This window comes from Andrena cerasifolii, chromosome 4 (assembly GCF_050908995.1).
Source record: "Andrena cerasifolii isolate SP2316 chromosome 4, iyAndCera1_principal, whole genome shotgun sequence".
In the NCBI taxonomy this organism is placed as follows: domain Eukaryota; kingdom Metazoa; phylum Arthropoda; class Insecta; order Hymenoptera; family Andrenidae; genus Andrena; species Andrena cerasifolii.
In genome coordinates this window covers 18,117,704-18,138,991 of record NC_135121.1, presented here as the reverse complement: position 1 = coordinate 18,138,991, position 21,288 = coordinate 18,117,704, and the positions used below count along the sequence as shown (strand labels likewise).

The 21,288-nt window shown below is 46.6% G+C and overlaps 1 protein-coding gene and 1 long non-coding RNA gene across 6 annotated transcripts in view; one reads left to right on the top strand and one right to left on the bottom strand.

The window, feature by feature from the left end:
- The window catches only part of LOC143368432 (uncharacterized), a 539,066-nt gene that overhangs the window by 69,051 nt on the left and 448,727 nt on the right, over positions 1 to 21,288 (top strand). The window contains exon 1 of one of the 5 annotated variants that reach the window (XM_076811151.1): positions 3,582 to 3,636. The exons of the other annotated variants lie outside the window; for them this stretch is intronic. The gene's annotated coding sequence lies outside the window, so the exon portion shown is untranslated. Of the gene's footprint in view, positions 1 to 3,581; positions 3,637 to 21,288 lie in introns of those variants that run through there. 5 annotated transcript variants of the gene reach the window in all.
- Positions 1 to 21,288, bottom strand: part of LOC143368460 (uncharacterized) — a 306,495-nt gene that overhangs the window by 4,460 nt on the left and 280,747 nt on the right. The window lies entirely within an intron of this gene.

Here is a 21,288-nt window from a genome sequence, read left to right as displayed (position 1 = left end):
GCTCTCGCGGCCCCCTTTATGTACTCCCAGGAAGAAAAGTAAGGGCCGGAGTAGATAGAGGCGTTATCAGTGTTTCAGCGGCGGTTGCCTTCCTTTCTCTGGCAAATTCGAGCGCGATACGAATTGCGCCGTATACACGTGACCCCCGCGGACGGCGAAAATTGTTGCGGCAGGCATTTCCATTTCGATCGGAAGCTGGAGCAGCGCGCTATCTCGGACACGCGGCGCGTCGGTTCGCGAAACGGAGCGAGTAATTCCGCGCTGCCTATCGCAGCGCAGAAACTTCTTTCGCGATTGCGCTTAACCAGATTTGGCGTGACAATAAATTCTTCATTCCGATCTACTTCTTCTACGGCGCGCGGCCCGCCATGCGGAACCGTCCGGTTCTACAGTCGGTTTAGAGTGGCTGTGCCTTTTGCGGTAGACAGAGGCGACCTTTTTAACTGCGCTCCGTTACGCATAATTTACGTTCATTATCTTTAATGGGCGGGCTATTAAGAGGGGCGCGAGTAATAGTATGGCAATACCACTAATGCTTCCGCTCCTGTTACTTTATACCGTCCCCCCCTTTCCCTCCCGCTACCCGTGCCCCTTTCCCCGCTCCTTTCAGCCAGCCAGTCGTTTCGCCATTTTTCTGCCAGCCACGGTTTAGAGGTCCGCGCGAGGAAAACGATGTCCGCTGCCAGTGGAGAGGGAGCATTACTCTTCGCCTGGGAGAATGCAATAATCGGTACGAGCGATCGTTCCCGCCGAATAAAAGTATTTTTTACACGGCGGAACCGTTCGAACGGGTAATTCGATAGGAATCGATGGACGCTCGTTTTTCTTCCTTTGTTCATCGATGTCCACGCGTTTCACCGGCGATAACGAGCGCATAAATCTGCGCGGCGCTTTCTCTGGAGGCGGCTGCGAAATCCTCTTCGACCCCTCCAGGGCTCCATCGCGATTCATCAACGCGCGCCGTTCCCGTAAATTCGCCGGGCGAGGGCCGTGCTGCGCCCAGCACCTCGATAATTAGTTCATTCACGGATGGTAGGTATCATCGGATGGGAGGATTTTCTTGGAGGGTGTTCGAACCCGTTGGTCATCCTAGATTGATTTTCCAGATTCCTGACACAATGGCCACCGGTGACAATTAGAGGACTTTACTCTTTCCGTGGGCTTGCTACCTACTTGTCAGGATATATTTGTTTAGTTTTATTGCACATTTGGCGGAGGTAGAAGTATGGTTACAAGTAGGAGGGAAGGAGGGAAAAGGAACGTGCGTTTCGTCCTGGACCTGCTAGTGGACTCTTCGATAAGGCTTAAGGGGGTAGTCTAGTGCAACTGACCGTTTTTCAACGCCATCTTCGGGAATTTATTTAACAACAACTATAAGTTTATACTATCCGGCGTTTTGCCTGCATATTATGGTATGTTTGTAGTAATACTCAGAATTTTCTTAACTTTTTTTATCGCACATATAGTCCGTGGCGCAAGCTTCTTCAAAAGAATTCTTTTCCCACGGGCGCTGGTGTGAGAACTGTTCTAGTCATCCAAAATGGAAACACTAAGGTTCATTTTCTTTATTATGTTGCTCGCTATGGTTGGAACCTCGGATGAGTTTCTATCTTGTATAAAATTAATTCTACAGAACAAACACAGCTAAATTTATCAGCAAAAATGACACTTCATTTTTCTTATTACAACACAAAATATCAAGCGGCAGCAAAATTTTTTACGGACGCTGTAGCACAATCTGTTTCAAAACATGTATTACGTTGTATATTAAAACAACTTCCAAGCAATCTCCTTTAGCAACGGACACAACAAAAGGAGCTCACACGATCTTGCTAACATCTACTGGATAAACTCTGAGTTATGGTAAATTGGCATCTTCCCCCAATTACCTTACTTAGCAGGGAGTGTTAGAACGTAGGACGAAACTGGGATATATAGGAATAAGTGGATGAGGGAGAACTTGCGAGAGAGCGGGATCGGTCGAGAGGCCCTCTTGTGGCGGAGTCGGAGGTACCGCTACGCGTAGAAAACTAGCGATAGAATAAAACCTGATTCTCTCTCCGAACAAACCCACGATCACATCGTCGCCGTACAATACACTTAAGCGTGTCGCGTAAATACGTCGAGCTCGCTGCAACTTTGGCGCTGAACGGGTCCCACTCGTCGCATCCCATCTTATTTCAACTGGCCCCAGCGACCTCGATATATCGCGCAAGCAGCGTTGCATCGCGGGGGAGAATCTATCAGCACCCATTTGCGACACTGCACGTACCATGACAACATGATTTCACGCGACTCGTTTCATTGCTGCCCTTCCCCCTCGCAAAAATGTATCCCCAAGTTTCCCGGCGCACGATGATTCGTCGCCGTTCAGCGGATTTGCCCCGCCACCGGTGCAGCATTCTGGCACGAGTATCTCCGAATGTCTTTCACCCTGTCACTTAGCGTCCCAAAGAAATAACATTTCCTCCTTCAGCATCAGCGCGACATTGTCGACGTCGTCGTGGCCGTTGTCGCGGCGCTCGTTGTCCGTCTCCTCCTCGTCGGACATCCCAGTTTCTCTTCTTTCTGGACGACACCGCGGCGAGCGGATCCCCTGTCCCGCCGTATTTTTGTTCTTCCACCAGCCATTCCTGCCCGACCGTAGACCCACCCTTGCTAAGCGTTGCGCAAGTGTCAGCTTGAATAATACATGTACGCGCGCTGCTCGGTGTATTCTGCTTGACGTTGCTTGTCCTGCACGAGGCTGGCTAAGCGGGCTCGGTGCGGTTAGTGTGTACAACGAGCCGTAGTGCGAGGATTACGCGTATCGGGGAAACTCGAATGTGTTCGTACGATCCTCGACAATGGTATATATTTGGATACCTAAGTAGTAAGAGCCTCTGCGAAGAGAGCAACAGTGGCGCAATTTATTCTGCTGCGACGTAACAATCTCTGCCCATTCAAGCTCTCTGATTCTAAGAATAGGGTGGATTAGCTCAAAAGGGAAGATCCCCAACTTGGAAATTCAAAAAATTATGAAACTTTAGGGATCTGTAGAAGATACGTGGTTATGTATTACACCATTTTTGTTGCTGCCCTAATTCAGTTTAAGCTCTGAAAATTCGGCTACTTTCCGATTTTGGGTTATAACTTGCGAACTGTAGGAACTGTAAGTTACCAGATGATACTCCTAATTAACAGAAGTAACTTTTGTCGGGAAACTTCTTTTGTATCCCCTCCAGTTCGCGAGTTATAACACAAAATCGGAAATTAGCCGGATTTTCAGGGGTCAATTTCACCTCCTCAGAGTGAATTTGGGCAGAAAAAAAATTGCGTAACACATACCTATATATCCTCTACATATCTCCAAAGTTTCATAATTTTTTTAATTTCCCGGTTGGGGATTTTTCCTTGCCAGCTGATATTTTAGGTATTCAAGAGGTTCAGTCACTCTTACTTTTGTCTTAACGCTGAATCTTTTTACCGGGGTTGCGCGTGTACCAACACGAACGTAGCATTTATATATAATTGTGTTGCTTCAATTTCCGATAGATTCTGTTAATAGTTCACGTCGTTACATGACTGTATATATGTTCCAGGGATTGCCTTCGACGTGAATTGGATGCAGTGACTTCCTCAGGAGCTTGCCACGCGGTAAGTGCATCTAATGTGAAGATTGTAACTTCAACGTAATATAGAATAAGCCTTGAGCTCTAAACAAAGTGGAGAGGGAACAGCAATGGGAAGAAGTAGAGGCGACAGCGGTTAGGGAAATAGAAGACAAGCGGTGAACTTCTTCTTCTTATTATCCCTCTCTATTTGTACTATCATGTACTCGGACCGGCCGTCACTGCTTTGTTCACTCTCCAGTTTGTTTACAACTCAATAAGAATAAGCAACGACACTAATATAGCACAAAGAACACTCTGAATTTCCCCAAAAAGTTCCTATACTGTCGACGTTACCGTAAGAAAACTTACCTCTAATAATTATAGAAGCAATAATCCACCTCCGCAAATCCATATCAACGCTCCCTGCATACCGCGAACGAGCTTTACTCGAGCGCCTCTTAAAATCGTAAAGCAGGCCAAGCTCGCCGAAAATTCCGTGACGTTGGAACATTCGGTGCACGATTTCGCGTGGAAACGATTCATTCAAGTGTCAGAAACTCGGCTCCCTATCGGGGGCCCCGGAGAAAGGGCTAAAAAGAGAATAAAAGGAGCGGTGAAAAAAAAAAACACGCGATCCAAGAAAGCAGCGCCGCTCCAGTAGGTAAAATACACCTTAACATGGTTAGCCGAGCCATGAATAAATTTAGCTCGGCGACCGAGATTACCAGGCCGAGAAAGTAATGATATATAGGGGAATAGACGCGACCTTACCCCTTTCCAGCATCGCGACGACGTTATCGAGCAGCACCCGCGCCAGCCCCTCCGGGCACTGAGGCAGCTCCGGTATGCGCGTGTACACGCTCACCATCGGCAACACGTATGAAACGTCCACGGGAAAGCCCGAGTCAAAAGCCTGGAGAGAGGCTGGATGGGAGAGCGGTGAGAGAAAGAAAGCCTCATCCTGGGGGGGGGTGAGTCGCTCGAAAACATTTGCAGCGAATCGGATTAACGCGGGTATTTAATCCCGCCCGCGGCTTTCTCGTCGGCAAAATGAAAAGCGGGCCAGGTAAAAAGGCGTATTAAAAAAATAGAGGCTAGAAGAGGAGTGGGAGGGAGGGACAGGGGGAGAACATGGCGGTGTACACGGATACTGGTAAATGGCGAAGCAACGCGAGGGAAGAAGAGGAGGAAAGAGATCAGAGGAGAAAGGAAGGAAGAAGGAAGGAGATACAGAGGACCTTCGATGAAATCTCATCTCTTTAATGGGAGAAACTTTTCCGGCGAGCCAAGTCATCTCCCTTGAGCTTTCTCATCGAGTGTCGGATTTCTGGCTGATCACGCTGCCAACGACACAGACTCACAGACACCCTTGAATCCGCGCGGGGGAGGGGCGGGTCGCCTTTTTTCTTTTCTCTCCTTTGCCTCTCCTCCGCCCTTGTTTTTTGTTTTCGTGAGAGTTAACGCCGAAAGGGGGCACGTCGTGTTTTTTAATCATCTCGAAAAGGAGCCCGCGCCGCGTCCTGTCTTGCGTTAGAATCGACGCGCGTTTCGGCCCGTTACCGCGTCGATGCCGAGGGTGAGCGACAGGTCGTTAACGTTAATCTGTTGGAGGGGTGTTCGGCGCGAACACGAGTTTCACCGTCGGGGCTGGAGTTTTCCGAAAATTACCTGAAAACTGTTTGGTAGGTTTTAAACGCTTGACGTTTTTGTCGCGTTAACTCGGCAAGTCGAGTGAACCCGAGCGTGTTTGGTCCCTGTATTCTCGCGAATGGAACAAATGTGCCTTTATAGAGTTATTCTTCTCAATATACCTTTCCAGGTTCGTCGACATTGTGTCAGAATTATCGTTCAGTTGCAACGTTAGCGCACGGAAATCCGTGAGGTTCTAAAATATATAAATCACGCGAGAGCAGCCCTCAGATACGCCGAAGATCGTGCACTTTTCAGTTACTCTTTAGGTGGGAGAACAAGTTCTTGCTTCTTAAGATCAATGTTCGTATCAGTTTTCCCCGGCTTTAGAAACACTCCGAAAGAGCAGTTTACTCGGCGCCTTTAAAGGCGCGCGGAGGAATGGCGAGTAAACTTGAAAAAGGAAGCCCGTGCTGGAACCTGGGATAAGTGTAATGTGCATCCTTGGATGAGATGCCTTCGAAATAAAAGCCGCGTTACGATGATTTCTCGCAGGAAAAACCGTGAGCGTAGCTTTTTAATAACCGGGAATGAAAATCCACCCCGAAGGACGTCGATGTATTACGCAACGTAGTTATCTTTGTTCGAGTCAGTCCGGAGAGCAGCGCAGACCTCGGGAGCATTTGAATTTGCCGGAGCAATTATAGGAGCATCTTCGAAAGCACCTTTGCGATTCGTCTGGCACGTAAGGATGGTAATTTGAAGGCTGTGACGAAACCAAAGAGCGACCAACTTGCTTCGAATACGCGTTTGCGCAGCACAATCACGAATACGTTTACGTGAATGCGATGCGAGCACGGTTCGTTGGAAACTGGCATCGCAAAGTCATAATTAGTTTAATTAGTTTTCCCTCTGCTTCCCGCGCTTCCTCGCAGCGTCTTGCGTCACGGAGCGCTTTCTTCGTTCCCAGATCGTTCTTTCCGCTTGCTCTGAATTCGCTAAGGCGAGACGGAATTCGTGGAAACTCTATTTCAAACGCATCCAACGAGTCACAGACGTGTGAAAAAGGGCGATTTAGAAGGGCCGATGCTTGGAGATATTCTTGTCAATCGTAAATGTTGTCTGTCCCTTTTCACAGCTGATCTTCGACGATCCGTGTGCCGTAACAAACACCCCCGCTCGTTGTTTTTCCCTCGCAAGGTTTTATGCTGAGATAGGTGCACGTGCCCGTGCTTTGTTCGCTTTCGTATAAGTCAAATTGACACCTCAATTCTCCTTTCCTTCGATACCTTATACGCCGCATGAAGGGATCGAAGGGGACATTCTTGTCAATTTCGCAGATAAATAGGTAGGTAGGTGACCTGTCCAGCGAATGAACACTTAAGCTGCATGTCTGTTAAAATTAGTATTCAAAAGTCGTTATTTAATCTGCGGAATGTTATTACTGTAAGCGAGCTCTTTTATTACTAAAGTCAGACATCCCGGAACACAATTCTAGCAATGTTTGATAGTTATTACCTTCATTAAAAGTCTGGCAGAGGATTAAATAAAAAATTGGCCAATGACCAGTGAATGAGGATAAATTTCTAATGAATGAACAGGGGTACCCCAGTGAATGAACAGGATAATAACAGAGGTTAGGTTTCCAATGTGTTTAAACGATTTTTGTGTAAATATTTTTTCATTCTCCAGTTGCTTATAATATTATTGATTTGATACTTTACTAGTATTGTAAGATCATAATTATGCATAGTTGAAATTTGGTTTCTGGGGTGGGTTAATCTAACCTCCACACTGGCGGCGAAAGTGCCAAGAGAAAAATATTCATCTAAACAAAAATTTGTAAGTTAAACTGTAAGTTAAAATTTGTATTTAAAATGCACTAAAATCTAAAAAATAATTATTTTCTTGCACTACAATTTCGATGGTGTTTTTTCACTTTAAATAAGACTGGGTAAGTTGTTCATTCATTGGTAAACTAAGAAATATTCACTGGTATCTTCCATCCAATGCACGAACACCTAACAAGCTCGACAAATTCTCAGAAATCCGTTATTTCATACAGTAGTTTTCGTTAAAGAAACATCTAAACAATGTACTTATAACAACAAATTTATCAGAGGACCATTAAATGCACCCCAAAATACAAATTGTAGACATCACGTAAAAAGACTTACCTCGAACTTGTGAGACACCATGAGGACAATTGTTGAATAAACGAAATTTAGTGCCGCATAAGTGAAAAGAAAAACGCTTTTGCGAGGTATCTGTGGGTGTCTACTGCAAATTTCGGTGTAAGTTTCAACGTAAAGTGAGCGCGATAGGCGTTAATTTTTCGTATTATATTAGCAACGTTCATTCACTGGAGGGTGTTCATTCACTGCACAGGTCACTTACGTTGGTCCGCTTAGCACCTGCGAAGGAAACAGAAATGCAATTAGCAGGAGACTCAAGAAAACGTTAATTCATTAAATAAAGAAATTCGCAGCTCATCACTTCATCCCCAGCATCCTTGAAAACCCACCTACGCAACCCCAATCGAAATTTCCTTCCACCCCATATCCGATACGCTCAACGCCCGACGTTCGCATGGCTCCGTTTCCAAATCTACGGCGGTCTCTCGCGTATCTCACGGCGCTCCGTAAGGCCAGTTATTTACCATTCTGCCGGCGTATTTCGCGCACTTGGACCAGACCTGCAACCCTCCGCCTTCGCATTCGGATAGACCGCAATGGCCGCGAGTCGAGTCGTCCGTAACCTCGAAATCGGCTTTGCCGAGTATCGAGGAGCCCCGGGCAGCACGATCCGCACGTATCGTTGGAACATTCGACCGCACTTGCTAGCTACTTCGCGGCAGGCATTCGCGATTCGTCCGCACAGTTTCCTACCTCCTCCACCCTCCTTCGCCCCCCTACCCCGTATCAGCCCGTTCGTATCTCGCGGCACTGATGGAGAACGTAGGTTTTACGTCTTATCGGCGCGGCGGGGAGCGTAATCGTAGCCGGGCCGATCTCGTGGCCGCGGCCATGGATCTACGATCGGACCAGCCGGTGAAAAATGGACCGTCCTGGACCTTATACGGGGGCGGGCCTGGCCACGCGAGCACAGCGCGCGCTACGTGACCCCGGCAAGACTTCATAAATCCGGCATCAATATCGACGAGAAACGTGTGCCTGGCCCGGCGTCGCCTTTTCCTCTCACGTTCTCCGCGCACGCTACGCTACTCGCGCGTAATTTATTACGATCGCCGCTGCTCCCCGCTCTCTCTCGCTGGCCGACTTCACGCCAGCCCCACGATTAATAGAATCTGTCTATCGAACAACGCTTCGCGTCCCTTCTTTCTCGTGGATTCCGTAGTCTCAGGAATTAAATCGATGGGATGCTTTCCAGTCGCCTTTCGGGATATCAACCGGCGCCGCTGTGACCATTCTGGGGGTTCGCAAGCTGGAGGATGGTGACGTCTGGGGTGTAGGGAAATGTAAGGGGTTGGAGAGCTATGTTCTTGTTTACGATTGGTGGAAAGTACTTCACTCGTGAATGTGTGGGTGGTAGGGTGATCAGAGGGTGAAGTATTCCTATCTGGTACGCAGGTTCTTTACCAGAATCCCACGGTCGCCATTGTAAGACTCTTAATCGTTCATTCGAGGCGAATAAAGTAAAGCTTCAGTGGATCAAAAGTGGTATAAGCGGCGCCGCGGGCAAAAAAAAAGGCGGGTCGCTCCATGGGATGCATATTTCATCGCATCGACGCAATCCTTGACGTCCGCGAGGCGTTCAGGTCTCTCGAGGGATCCTGGGAGAGATGTCTTTTGCAATCGAACGAGCCACCGGTCTACATCTTGATTAAAGCGATTGTTTCACGAGGGATCGCCTTTGTCGGCGACGCTGCCTTTTTTCCTCCGAACACGGCTCTGGCCCGTCGTTTTCCTTCGGGGGAACGTCCAAGCGCGATATCTACTTAATTACCGAAGCTTTTGTAAGCGAAACGAGGCGAATGCTCGGAAGAGAGGGAGCAAGGGTCTGCCGGAGGAAAAAAGGCGGGGGAGTATTGCGTTGATACCAAATGCTGGAAAAGGCTGGAGGAAATGTCCGTGGGTAAGGGGCATTTACATGTAAATGGTCCCACGGTTACGAAAGTCTCGTCGGGCAGGACCAGGAGGGGCGAAGTTAATGAGGCCCGATCGCGAGGAGGAAGAAGAGAACGACTGCCAGATGGAAGGAACGGCTGCGCCGAGGAAAGAAACGCTGGATCGTTCTCCGTTTCGTTTCGGTTCGGACTTTCGTCTGTCGTTAACATCCCTCAAGCCTCTCGCTTTCCCGCCGTTCTTGCCCGCTTCGCGCCCCCCGAAGGATGTCAGCCTTTTTTGCGCCGCGCAGCCAATACAGGCTCCAGAGAAAATCAAACTCCCATTGATGACCCACTGTTTCTTCCTCCGTTGCTATTTACGCGTGGCCCCCTTTCCTTCTCACTAATACCTTTCTACCCTTGCCGGCATTTAGTGAATGCAATTACTGCGAGAAACGAGTGCGCGGATAGAGGCCTTCGAGTGGAGTCATCGTTAACTGTCTACTGGTGGTCTGTGGTTTAATAAACGCAGGGTATAATAATTAAGATTAGGCGAGGATCGCGTCTAGTTGTATAGGGTAGCTAGACGGTGACTTTTGTCGCGTGATGTGACTCTGATATCTCTTGGGTCGTACACTGAAAATAGAACCATGACAGACGTACGAAGGACTTGGTGTGTATTACGTTGAAGCGAGTGCCAGGCTTGGCTGGACCAGCAAATAGTTGGAAGCCTTACGCTCGTATATCATCGGGGCAGGATTTGTGCGATGCACAAACTCGCGTGTACGTACGGCTGTGTTGGTTTAAGTGAAGGTAACGCCGCGCATGGAACTATAAGTCATGAACAGTTTTCGTTGTATGAACAGCGCTGCGTTTGACATGTCGAGGCGGTGGTGCCTACATGTTGCACTTTACGTTTAAGGAAAAACAAGCAGTTTCGTAATCGGTTTATCGTTGGGGTAGTTACGGCTCGTATTAAAACGCTATGACTGTGGATTGTCTTTGCGATACGAACGTTATAGAGTCCTGACTCATTCAGATCATCGGTTTGTATGCTTCTTCAGTGCATTAAAAGGGGAAAAATATTTTAATTCTAATCAAGACTCCGAGGATTTAAAATTCCCTTTTGCTCCCGCATAAAGATTAATGAAAACGATCAATTTCACTTTTACGTTAATGTTAATCTTGAGCTCCATTGCACAATTTTATACTTCGTTAGATCTATCTTTCCTCTTTGAGGCCAGCAGCAAGTGGCATTAAATTACGAAAGTACACGATGCACTTATATTCCTGTCAGTGGAATTGATGCGTCGAAATTTCATTCTTAGACCACGCGAAAGCTTGCATCCACTAGCTAGAGGTCCGTTATAAATCCGAGGCATGATGAATACGCTTCAGAAGCATCTAGCTGACGTCAATCTGTAATTGCATTTCCCGTGACGTGTGGATGCATTTTGGTCGAATTGCGCCGGATTATCTGTTCTCGATGCACGATAGGTTCCACGTTAGAGCTGGCGCTGGCCTAGACGTAACTGGCAGGTAGTAGCTGCATCAAGCGAGCTTTTCGGGAGGCTTTGCTCTTAATTGGGAATTATCTTGCAATTTAAACGATGCCTGACTTGCCCTTTGGTAATGCATTCAAGCGATAGCAATAGAACTCTAATCAGACAACCCTTTTCAACTGAACTTCCGTGCATCCATTCATAGTCGACAGTGAATCATCGTTCGTACATTAAAACAATTGACACGGCTCGCGTCCTCCTCAATTACCATGTCACACATGGACGAAAAGATCCGACGATAGTTCCCGGTCCAGCCCCAAGGATGTCACCATTTTTACACCTTATCCGTTCGACGTCGTGCGCTCGGTACCAGGGATAAAATAGAGCAGCTGAGACGGGGACGCGGTTGTAGGCCGAATATACCGAGAGAGGAGCGATGGACACGATAGATCCGTAGACATTGAATCGGCCCCGTGTAGCCAATCATTGGAGGATCCTCCCATTCCCTGTTTAATCGTCTCAGCAACCTGGGTTCCGGCGGGCCGATAATGAATACGCCCCGTAGCGCAGTTAAGTACATCTGCAGCCGACCACCGAGACACTCTCGCGAAGATTTCGATAAGTTTGATACTCGAGGCTGGCTGCGAAACGGGATCAACTTTCCCCGCGGTCTAGAGAAACGACAGGAACGACATCAGCGCGGAAACGAATTATCGAAACTATCTGCGGGTGGTCTGGAATGTTTTCGTCGATAAAAAGGGCACCTCGAACCAGGGGCTGGGTTCGCGGTAGCTTCAAACGTGGCAGGTCTGATTTCGTGCATCTGCGAATTATCTTTTAAATTACGATTCGATTCCTTTACGTTCCTTTATGGAAAAGATAATTATAAGTATTGCAGAACGTGGGTAGTTTCTGTTGGAACAGGTCCGAAGGTCCCTGCATCCGTCGGATCAGGGTTAATGACCTTCGGTGGGATTTCGACCCTGAAGACTTCTTTTTAATGAATGCTACGTAAGAAATGGGAACTGTGGACGTGCTGTATTATTGGTGGATTTCTAGCTCGCTTCCTGACGAAAGTTTTTCTGTTGCCACACGATGTACAGTGAATGATGTAGGTACACGGTGTGTATAGTTTCGTGTGCTGAAATGGGGAGCCCGTTTTCAAGCAATTCGCGAGAACCACTCTTAGAAAATGTTTCTGTCAGCCACAAGCTGTTGTATAATCTTACAGCTGATCGGTAAATTCATCTCCCTTTCCTGGTTCCTGTTCAAACACGGGAAATGTTCCACACGGGGGAAGGGGTTGTTTGAGTGTACCTAACGATACCTCAAGTTGCTGCAGCAACATACGCGTGTATTTCACCGAAAAATGACTGGCAGGGGAGTATATTAGAATTAATAGGAAATTGAGTTTTAAGGGTACATTCTCGCGTAATCCCTTTAAAAATGTAGGATTTTTTTAAAGGACAGTGTAACACAGGGTAAAAAGTCTTTTTGGTATTGGTTTATACATATTTTAAGATGATAAACAAAATTCGTTTAAAAAATAGCTATACCTAACTCTGACGGTGATAAAAAAAACGGCGTACACAAGAACAAAAAAACTAATTGACAGATTTCAAAAATTCTTTCGGGATTCTTTTCGTAAATGAATTCGGAATCGTATTACCAACTTTCATAAGTTTTAGTCCACTTAATTTGATTTTCGACGTCAAAAATTACCAGTTTCAGGGCACGTTTACTAAAACATGTATCAATTATCGAATTTTCTTTATTCTGCAGTGCCGCCAGGTGATACGATAACCATACTCATATATTTTAAGAAAAACTTTGGTTTTTTTATATCAGATGAGCCTGTCTTGAAATATCATGCACACCGTTTTTTATCACCGTCAGAGTTAGGTATAGCTATTTTTTTATCTTTTTAAAGTATGTATAAATCAATACCAAAAAACCATTTTACCATATCTGTTACAGGTTTCTTTCAAAGAAATCCTAAATTTTTCAAGGTATTACACGATATAATGTACCCTTATGGCATTTTCTAGTTCCCTATCTCCGCATTTGCAACAGCGTACTGTCACAGATTTCAACTTGCGAGCGTAGCAAATTAGTTGTAATTCGACCAAGTAGGTATCGATGAAGAATGTATATACGTACTTGCCCGATCGTAGGTATATTAACAGTGAAGCAAATTTCTCGGTGGCAGATTTTAATTCAGAAGACTACCTCTCATACTACGCCGAACTCTTTTATTCGGCGAGTAATTAGCAATTTCCATTGAATATTCCACCGCCAAACGATACCTATCGCGTAGGCCGACACAACACGCCGCACGTACAATTCGTCCCTGCCGTCGGCTGTCAACGTAATTACACGTACGGGGACCATTAGACACGCGCAACGCTTACAAACGACTCAAACCACCTGCGAAATCGTCACTTTGTTCCGCAGTTAAATCATGCCAAACTCGGGGCCCCAGCGCTAGCAGATGCATCGCCTGTGCGCTTCACCCTCGTTCGAAACGGTGCACCATGCACACTATCGACATTAATCTTGCTGCGTGTAGAATCGTCAAAACGTGCGCGTTGCACTAGGAAAGGTGGAGAAATACTATAAAATTAAAAGTTCAAGTCGATCGGACCTACTCCGATGTGACAGAGCTTTCTGTTAAATTGATGCATCAGTTTCCTCAGCTCGTACATCTACGTGTATTAGATCGTCTTCGAGAAATTAAGGGAAATGAGGGGCTGTTGTTATTCTAGCATAAAGTGGTAGCTGAAAGTATTAGCTCAATTAACAAAGCATTCGTTCGAAGTCGCGTAACAATTGCGTTTACAGAAATTTCAGATTTAAATTTCTCGATTTTTCTGGTGAGAAATATTTACACTGGTTTATTCGAAGGTAAAATATGACAGTGTATTGGCCGAAGCTACGTTAAGTTTTCCCTCTGTAAATAGTTTCTAACCCGTGGGTTGCAGCAAACAGGGTAAACACTTGCGTCTAGTTTCACGGATACATGCTCGTTCAGAGGTACGCTGCGTATATACGCGGATATACTACCATTGACCATCTCTAGAATTCCGCAGGGACGAAGGCCACATCTGCGAACACGCACGTACAAGCACTTACGCGTGTTTGTATGTAAATGGAGCTATAAGCGACGATAACGCTAAATTCGCCCCCGCTTCTGTAACATATGGAACATGAGATACTCGCTCGATCAATAATACTTTCACGAACGATTCTAGTTTACCCATTCGAACCGCAGAGTACAAAACGTATGTAAACAGACTTATTTCGTACAATCATAATTATCCTAAGGTGTTGCACAGTCGAAGTAAGTGTCTGCAAGTTTATCACCCAACACGAGCGGCTTTTCCAAAGCGTAACTTTCCAAAGGTGGGAGATTAACGTCGCAAGTATCGCTCTGAAGATGTATTAGCGATCGACGCACATCATCGAGCCGGCCGAGCAAGGATTCGATTTCACGAGGGGTCTCAATTCCGCGCATTTGTATCTACTGTGCCGGGCTGCACGTGACGTTACGTGGCCCGACATTCCGCACGGTTTGCTGATTCGCGAGTGCGCTGCACGCTCGCCCACGCGTGCATTTCCGTGTAAACGAAACGCCCCGGCCGTGACGAAAGAGTATCGTCCGTGTTTCGAGGCGGCTGGCGCGTGTGCAGACGAAATCATGCTTCGGCCGCCGCGCCGCCTGGATTTATGCTCGACCCGTTCTTCACGGCCTCGCATACTTCCCCCGCGTTATGGCAAAATTGCATGGCACGTGTGAACGAGCAGCCGCGCGCGAGGAGCGCGTGTGAAGTGCGCCAAGGATCTCTGTACATATCGCGTCTTTACCGGCTGGGGCTGGTCGTTAGCCTGTGAAAAAGTGTGGAACGTAGCGCAGGAAAGTGGCAATTTGTCGCTGGAACGTCAGAAGATATTATCTGCTTTGGAACACGTTTTTTTCGCCAACAGATCTGAACGCGGTTCATTCACGATTTCCCTATTTCTCTCGTAAGGTCAATAGGATCGATACAAATGTATGCGCGTAGGTACGTAGACGGGAAGGATGTAAACGACAAGGAAAAGAATTGCGCAACACCCCACTGAGCACCTTCGCACGAAACCTAATTACTTCCCGTGAAATTTTCTTTATCGCGCGTCCAATGTTGGCCAGAGGAAAGTTGAGAATTCAACCAGAAGTAGTGCTTAATAATACCTCAGCGTGTACTGAATCGCAAATAGAGGAATCGTTTGGGAAGAAGGAACTTTCGCAATGAAGTTACAGCGGTGTGCTCCCCTTGCTACAGTTGCTGCTCTCTCGAAATTGGCCTGAATTACAATTGCAATTAACAAGACAGTCGAGACGCTGAGAGGAGCCCTTAGATCAGCGCAGCCGTTGGGCATTAAACACAACGCTCGCAGATTCGGATCTACCGGCGGGCAGAGGTGGCGGAAAATCGGAGTAGACGTTTTGCTACGTGAGCACGAAACTCGCATGCATGATCCCTGGGGCATGTCAGCTTGATCGGACAAGAATGTCAGGTGGTCACGTCACGGACCACCGGCTGTCCATCAATCCTGTCCATGGGGTACATGGGGGCCCCCGTCTCATTTCGATTACGTCGGCATACGGGTTGGATTTCACGTGTAAACTACGACTTACTCCCTTCGGCACTATCTGCCCCTCTCCCGCTCGCTTCTCACCTTATGACGCCGTCACGGTTCATAATAGACTTTCTGGATCGCTAGAGGTGTTTCTAGCTTTCTGTTACTCATTTAGTTCCAACTTGGTTCTTGATTGATCGAGCGTTTCTACTTGAGCGTCGAATAAGGTTTTCAACTTTAACTTTAACTGCATTCGACGTTGAATATAGTTAAAGTTGAAGAAGTTAAAGTTAAAGTTAAAGTTAAAGTTAAAGTTAAAGTTAAAGTTAAAGTTAAAGTTAAAGTTAAAGTTAAAGTTAAAGTTAAAGTTAAAGTTAAAGTTAAAGTTAAAGTTAAAGTTAAAGTTAAAGTTAAAGTTAAAGTTAAAGTTAAAGTTAAAGTTAAAGTTAAAGTTAAAGTTAAAGTTAAAGTTAAAGTTAAAGTTAAAGTTAAAGTTAAAGTTAAAGTTAAAGTTAAAGTTAAAGTTAAAGTTAAAGTTAAAGTTAAAGTTAAGTCAGAGTCAGATTTAGAGTCAGATTTAGAGTCAGATTTAGAGTCAGATTTAGAGTCAGATTTAGAGTCAGATTTAGTCAGAGTCAGAGTCAGAGTTAGAGTTAGAGTTAGAGTTAGAGTTAGAGTTAGAGTTAAAGTTAACGAAGTTAAGTTGAAAAAGTTAAAGTTACAGTTAATGTTAAACTTGAAAAATTTATTCGAGTTTTATAAGTTGAAACACTCGACGAATATGAAAATTAACTTCACATCTTGAATACAATCTCGTCGAAAAAAATTAACCCAGGTCAACTTTATTCGCTACATGACGAATAATTCTTTGAACCTTTACTCGTTATTCAAAATGTTTATTTGCATAAAAATCTCTGGCTTCAACCTACTATCCACCCAGCCATACAAGAGGCCATTGGCTTCAAAGGTGTGGACCTTCATCAGCGAACGAATTTACCCGAAGAATAGCGAACACGCGTTTCGAGGAGCTGTTCGTGCACCGTTAACGATACCGGGCGTCTAATCGCCGCAACCCGACCCGCCTGCCTTCTCATGTAGCAAAGACGCTGGCAAACTGCAGCCAAATTCTTTATGCACGAGGGTCCGGCCAGTTCAGCGAACGCAGTCGCTCTCAGCCGCGACTGAACTGCATCGAAACGCAGCGGCCCTCCCGTTCAAACACGGCGGCCGAGTGTGTTCGATAATATCTCGCCCAATTTCATTCGATCCTTTGCATGCTTTGTAAGCCTGCCTGCGCCGCCTGCATACTCGTGGCTCTCTGATCTTTCGTCGTCGACGCTCCGGGCACCAGCCAATCCGGCATATCAATATTGATGCTGCATCTCGCCGATGCAACCCTCGTTCCTGCGATCGGGCTCCCGTCGATCCTCTTTTCGCCCTTGGCTCCCGTTCACACCCATTCCTCCATGCCCCACGACTCACCAGTGCTTTTAAGAATGTAGCTATTGGGGGTAAATTGCCTGGGGGACGCGGTTTTAGAAGAACTCCTTAATTTTAATTGGCATACCACCGATGGAGAATCGGAAGCGACGGATGCATCGCACAGCTTAAGATACGTGGACGCTGCGGAAAACTCGATTCGCATGCAGGGGCGTGAACTTTAACAAACTTACCGATCCAACATAGAAATGACGCTGGAATAATTACGCGCGCCGCTCCACGTGCACGTGTACGTGCTCGAAATGATATTACGCGTTACGTTTACGCGATTAACGGTCTGACGTTCGTCGAGGGCGCGAACCTTCGCCCTCCCATTAGCATTCCGCGCGGCGAAAAAGGAAGAGGAAGAAAGGGTGCGCGCCACGCGGCGGCGGCGCAAGGGTTAAATCAATTCGCGCGGTTCCCTGGAACAATAAAATTCGCGGCGGTGTCGAATTTTAAAATTCAATTCCGCTCGGCCCGTTGGCGCGGCGGGGAGGGACGCGGGAAGAAGCGCGACGGCGGTCGGGAGCGTGCGAAAGCTCGGGGATTTAGCCGTGTGCGCGGAAATATTTCCCGCATTGGCATGCGCCACGCGATTACCAGTATATTTCAAAAGCCCGGTACAAATTGTTCCCGCTTCCGGCTCTGGACCAGCCTCGTATCCGTGTCTCCGCGGCCGTTTAAAATTCCACACGCGGCCCATCCAGACGCGATCCAGGATTTTGATTCTCACCGTTCGACGCCGCTTAGCGGCAAACCAATACGCGCCCGATATCCATCCCCCTGTTCCACGGGAGGAGGGTGGTGCACCCCGGGGTCGCGGGTCGGACTGCACCGCCTCGAGACTCCCTTACGATCATCGTTTGCCCAGGCTGCTTCTCTTTTTCTCGTCGCTCCCGTGTGTACTTACGTGATCGAATACGCAAGCAGCCGGCTTTCTGCTTCTTTTACCACGAATTCCTCGATTCCCTCTCGGCTCACCCTTCCGCCCACCTCCCCCCCGCTCCGCCCGATCCAGGATGGAAATCCAGATAGAACTCGAGTTCTTTGCTGGGGTATTTTAGCTACGTCGGCGTGGAGTAACGTCTCGATCTTTCTGTACCCTCGTCTGTTCGTCGTTTCGCTCCCGATTGGATTTCCCAGCTACGTACCTTCTTCTGTTGCGTGACTATAATAACGATGCCGGCGCGCCAGGTGGAGGGCGTAATGCGTCGATCGCGAGCTTTTTCGGCGGTTTTTCGTTGATGAGAGACGACGCTACGGGATTTCGGAGCGGGGAGGGTAATGCGTGTTCTGTGTTTCTGATGAGTGGTGTATGCGAACCACTTCATTTTTTGTATGTAAATTGCTACGAAGCTTTTTCCACGGAGTAGCTCGGTAGGCACTGATTCGTGTGAAGTTCGTCGAAGATAGTTCGCGATTGCAACCGTAGGACGATGTTCCAGATGGATTTGTGCCCCGTAGTTCTTTGCTCGAGGAGCTCGTTGATGACCCCCGGTAAGTAATGACTCGAGAATGATTTGGCGTGCTGTATTAGCTAACTGCTGGAGAAACGAGGGTGACGTCGTGGATGTGTCAGAGAAAACGAGGAATTTGTAGCGAGCTACCGAGTAAAGGTTGATGCGAGTTATTTCCGATGAATCGGATATCGGGATGAAAAGAACGCGGAGCGGCGGGGGTGCAGAGTGGATTGGAACACTGTCGAATTCGTGAGATCCGCGGAAAGCTTTTCAGATTTGCATACCGCCGAATTTTATTGAATACATTACTCAACGGCGGCGTAGTTTTCTCCATTCAAATTTATGAAAGCCAGACGTTAGTGGTACATAAAAGGGATGGGGACTGAATTAATATCTTTTCTATATTGTATCACTGCGTAATATTAAATAACACTTGTGCCATTCGACTGCTTTGTGAATAGTTTAATTAGCACCTGATACAAATAATTTACGGGAAACATGGTATACTAGATTTTGTTAAGTTTATCGTTTTTATCAAACGTGTTACTCGATATTCACTTGACGTTGAATATCTGGACGACCCCCTCCGTAAAATGATACACCTAGCGATCCTCAGAGGATATTGCAAACGCGCCTCCTGCCGCAAAGTAGAAGTCACATGTGTGTTGGTAGCCGTGCGATTGTTTCCGGTCGCGATCGATTCGCCTAATGAGGTTCCACGTGAAAACGATGGCAGAGACCCGCTGCACGGCAAATTGTGCAGTACTGTATACAGAATGATGATCGAGTTTCGTGTTTACCCGACATCCATATTCGAAAGGACTTTGATCTTGCTCGCGCCGAAGTATCAAATTTCTCCTCTCAAGAGTTTATGTTTCAATTAATTTAAATTCCCTAAACATCGCGCGAAAGTTCTACCTAGGAAAGAAAACAGAAATAAATTCACCGAGGCAATTCATATCCGAACATCCATGAAACTATCAACTACGATACTTTCCGCTTTGTCGGATATAGGTACTCGAGCACTCTGACGCACCATGTCACAGAGATGCCTCTCTCGAATGTGCCCAATGGAAATCCTGTATTTCTCGAAGATGGTAAAGGACCCTTCTACACTTGTAGTATTCACTCATAAATAATTTTGCTTTGTTCTTTGTTATATTTCCATGAATAATCATGCGAGTGTTCTCTCCCGACGATGAAAACCATCTTCCCTGGCACCTTCAAAGACATAGTCAGATATCATGACTTCAGTTTTCAATTCGAATTTCAGTAAATATTGTCTTAAGGAGGTTCGATACTGGAATAATAATAATAAGAAATCTTTGAAAAGTGTTTTAAGGGGAGGTTACGGTCTGAAAGTCGATTTTTTTTTATTTTATTTTTCGAATGTTGAACCGTTTAGGAATGCGTGTTTAAAAGGATTTGTTGAAATTCGTAAAATTCCCGAAGTTATAGGCATTTGAGTAGCGGCCACTCGGCACTCACGTAAAACTTTAAACGCGTTTTTCTCGAAACAGTGTTCTCAAAACGGTGAGACCTGTATTTTCAAAAGTTATTATCCGATTGGACTGAAACCTTTTTATTTCGAAGAATATACTTCTGGCTAGGGGGATACCAGAAAAAAATACAAAAAATTGAAAATTTATTATTTGCAAAGGCGTTGAAAGGACGAAAAATATAGGGGAAAAGTGATTTCAAACTTCAAGTGTCGTTATTTTCTAAAAAAATGTCATTTTTACATTTTTTTCTGGTTCCCCCCCCTGGCCAGAAGTATATTCTTCAAAATAAAAAAAGTTTCAGTCGAATCGAATAATAACTTTTGGGGATACAGATCCCACCGATTTTGTTCAATTTTTTTCTGCCTTGACTTTAACGACTCCCCAGTGCTGTCTGTAATGATTAATTATAAAACAAAAAATATATTTCTATAATTTAAGACATCCTTAATACAATGCAAAAAGTCCCATTAAAATATCTATAGTAGTTTTCCTTTAATTAATTCCTAAAGATCACCTATTTTTGGGGTCTCTAGACCAGAACCTCCCCTTAATCTAATGTGCCACTCTGAACGCCATGAAGATTCGCCTCGACTGTCATCACCTACCAAACACACCTTTTACGAAACGGTCATCCTTTTACGATAAGAGCGACAAAAGGAAGATGAAGCAGCGTTCGCCTGTAATCCTGGTACCGCCAATAACGCCCGGCCGAGTGTCCAGCGACAGGCAAACGAGGAATCGTCCGTGGAAACGTCGATACGGAACACTTACGGCAATTCGACGGCAGTTAGGCGCGTCCGAATCAATGGCACTCGGCTGGCACGCATTATCTTTCCTCTTCATCCATGCGAGGCGGGCCGCAGAGTACGCCCCGATAATTATAATCAGTCAGAAGGGGGCCTGGATTCGGTGGCAGGGGTTAGCGTAGATCGTCGGGGTCACCCGGGGGTTGGTCTGGCGTGGGAAGAGAGAGGGAAGTTGTGTGTCGTCTCTCCTCGCTGCGACAGAGGGTGGACAGAGCATTTACATCATTTAATTTATGACCCTCTCCGCTGCACCGACAACGCGCTGCACGAGAAAGCTGTACGTGTACGGGGCTGGAGCGCGAGCACAGTCACGGTCGGCCGGCTACCACGACATACGTACACTAATGCACCCGGCAGAATAAATTTGCATATGCATGTGACGGTGCGCGGACGCGCGCCGCTCCTCGCCAAGGGAAAAAGGGACAAACGGGAGTCCAGCGGGGAAGAAGCTGAATGGGGCACGCCGATGCTTCCGAATCGAACTCGAACCGCACCACGGACCGTCCTCGAGTGCCAGCCAGAGGGCAGTAGAAATGATTCCAATAGCGCAAGATGCGAATGGGACATTGCGTTGTTTTAATCAGTCGTGTGGAGTAGCAGTCGGGAGAGTTTAAGATGACACAGGGTAGCG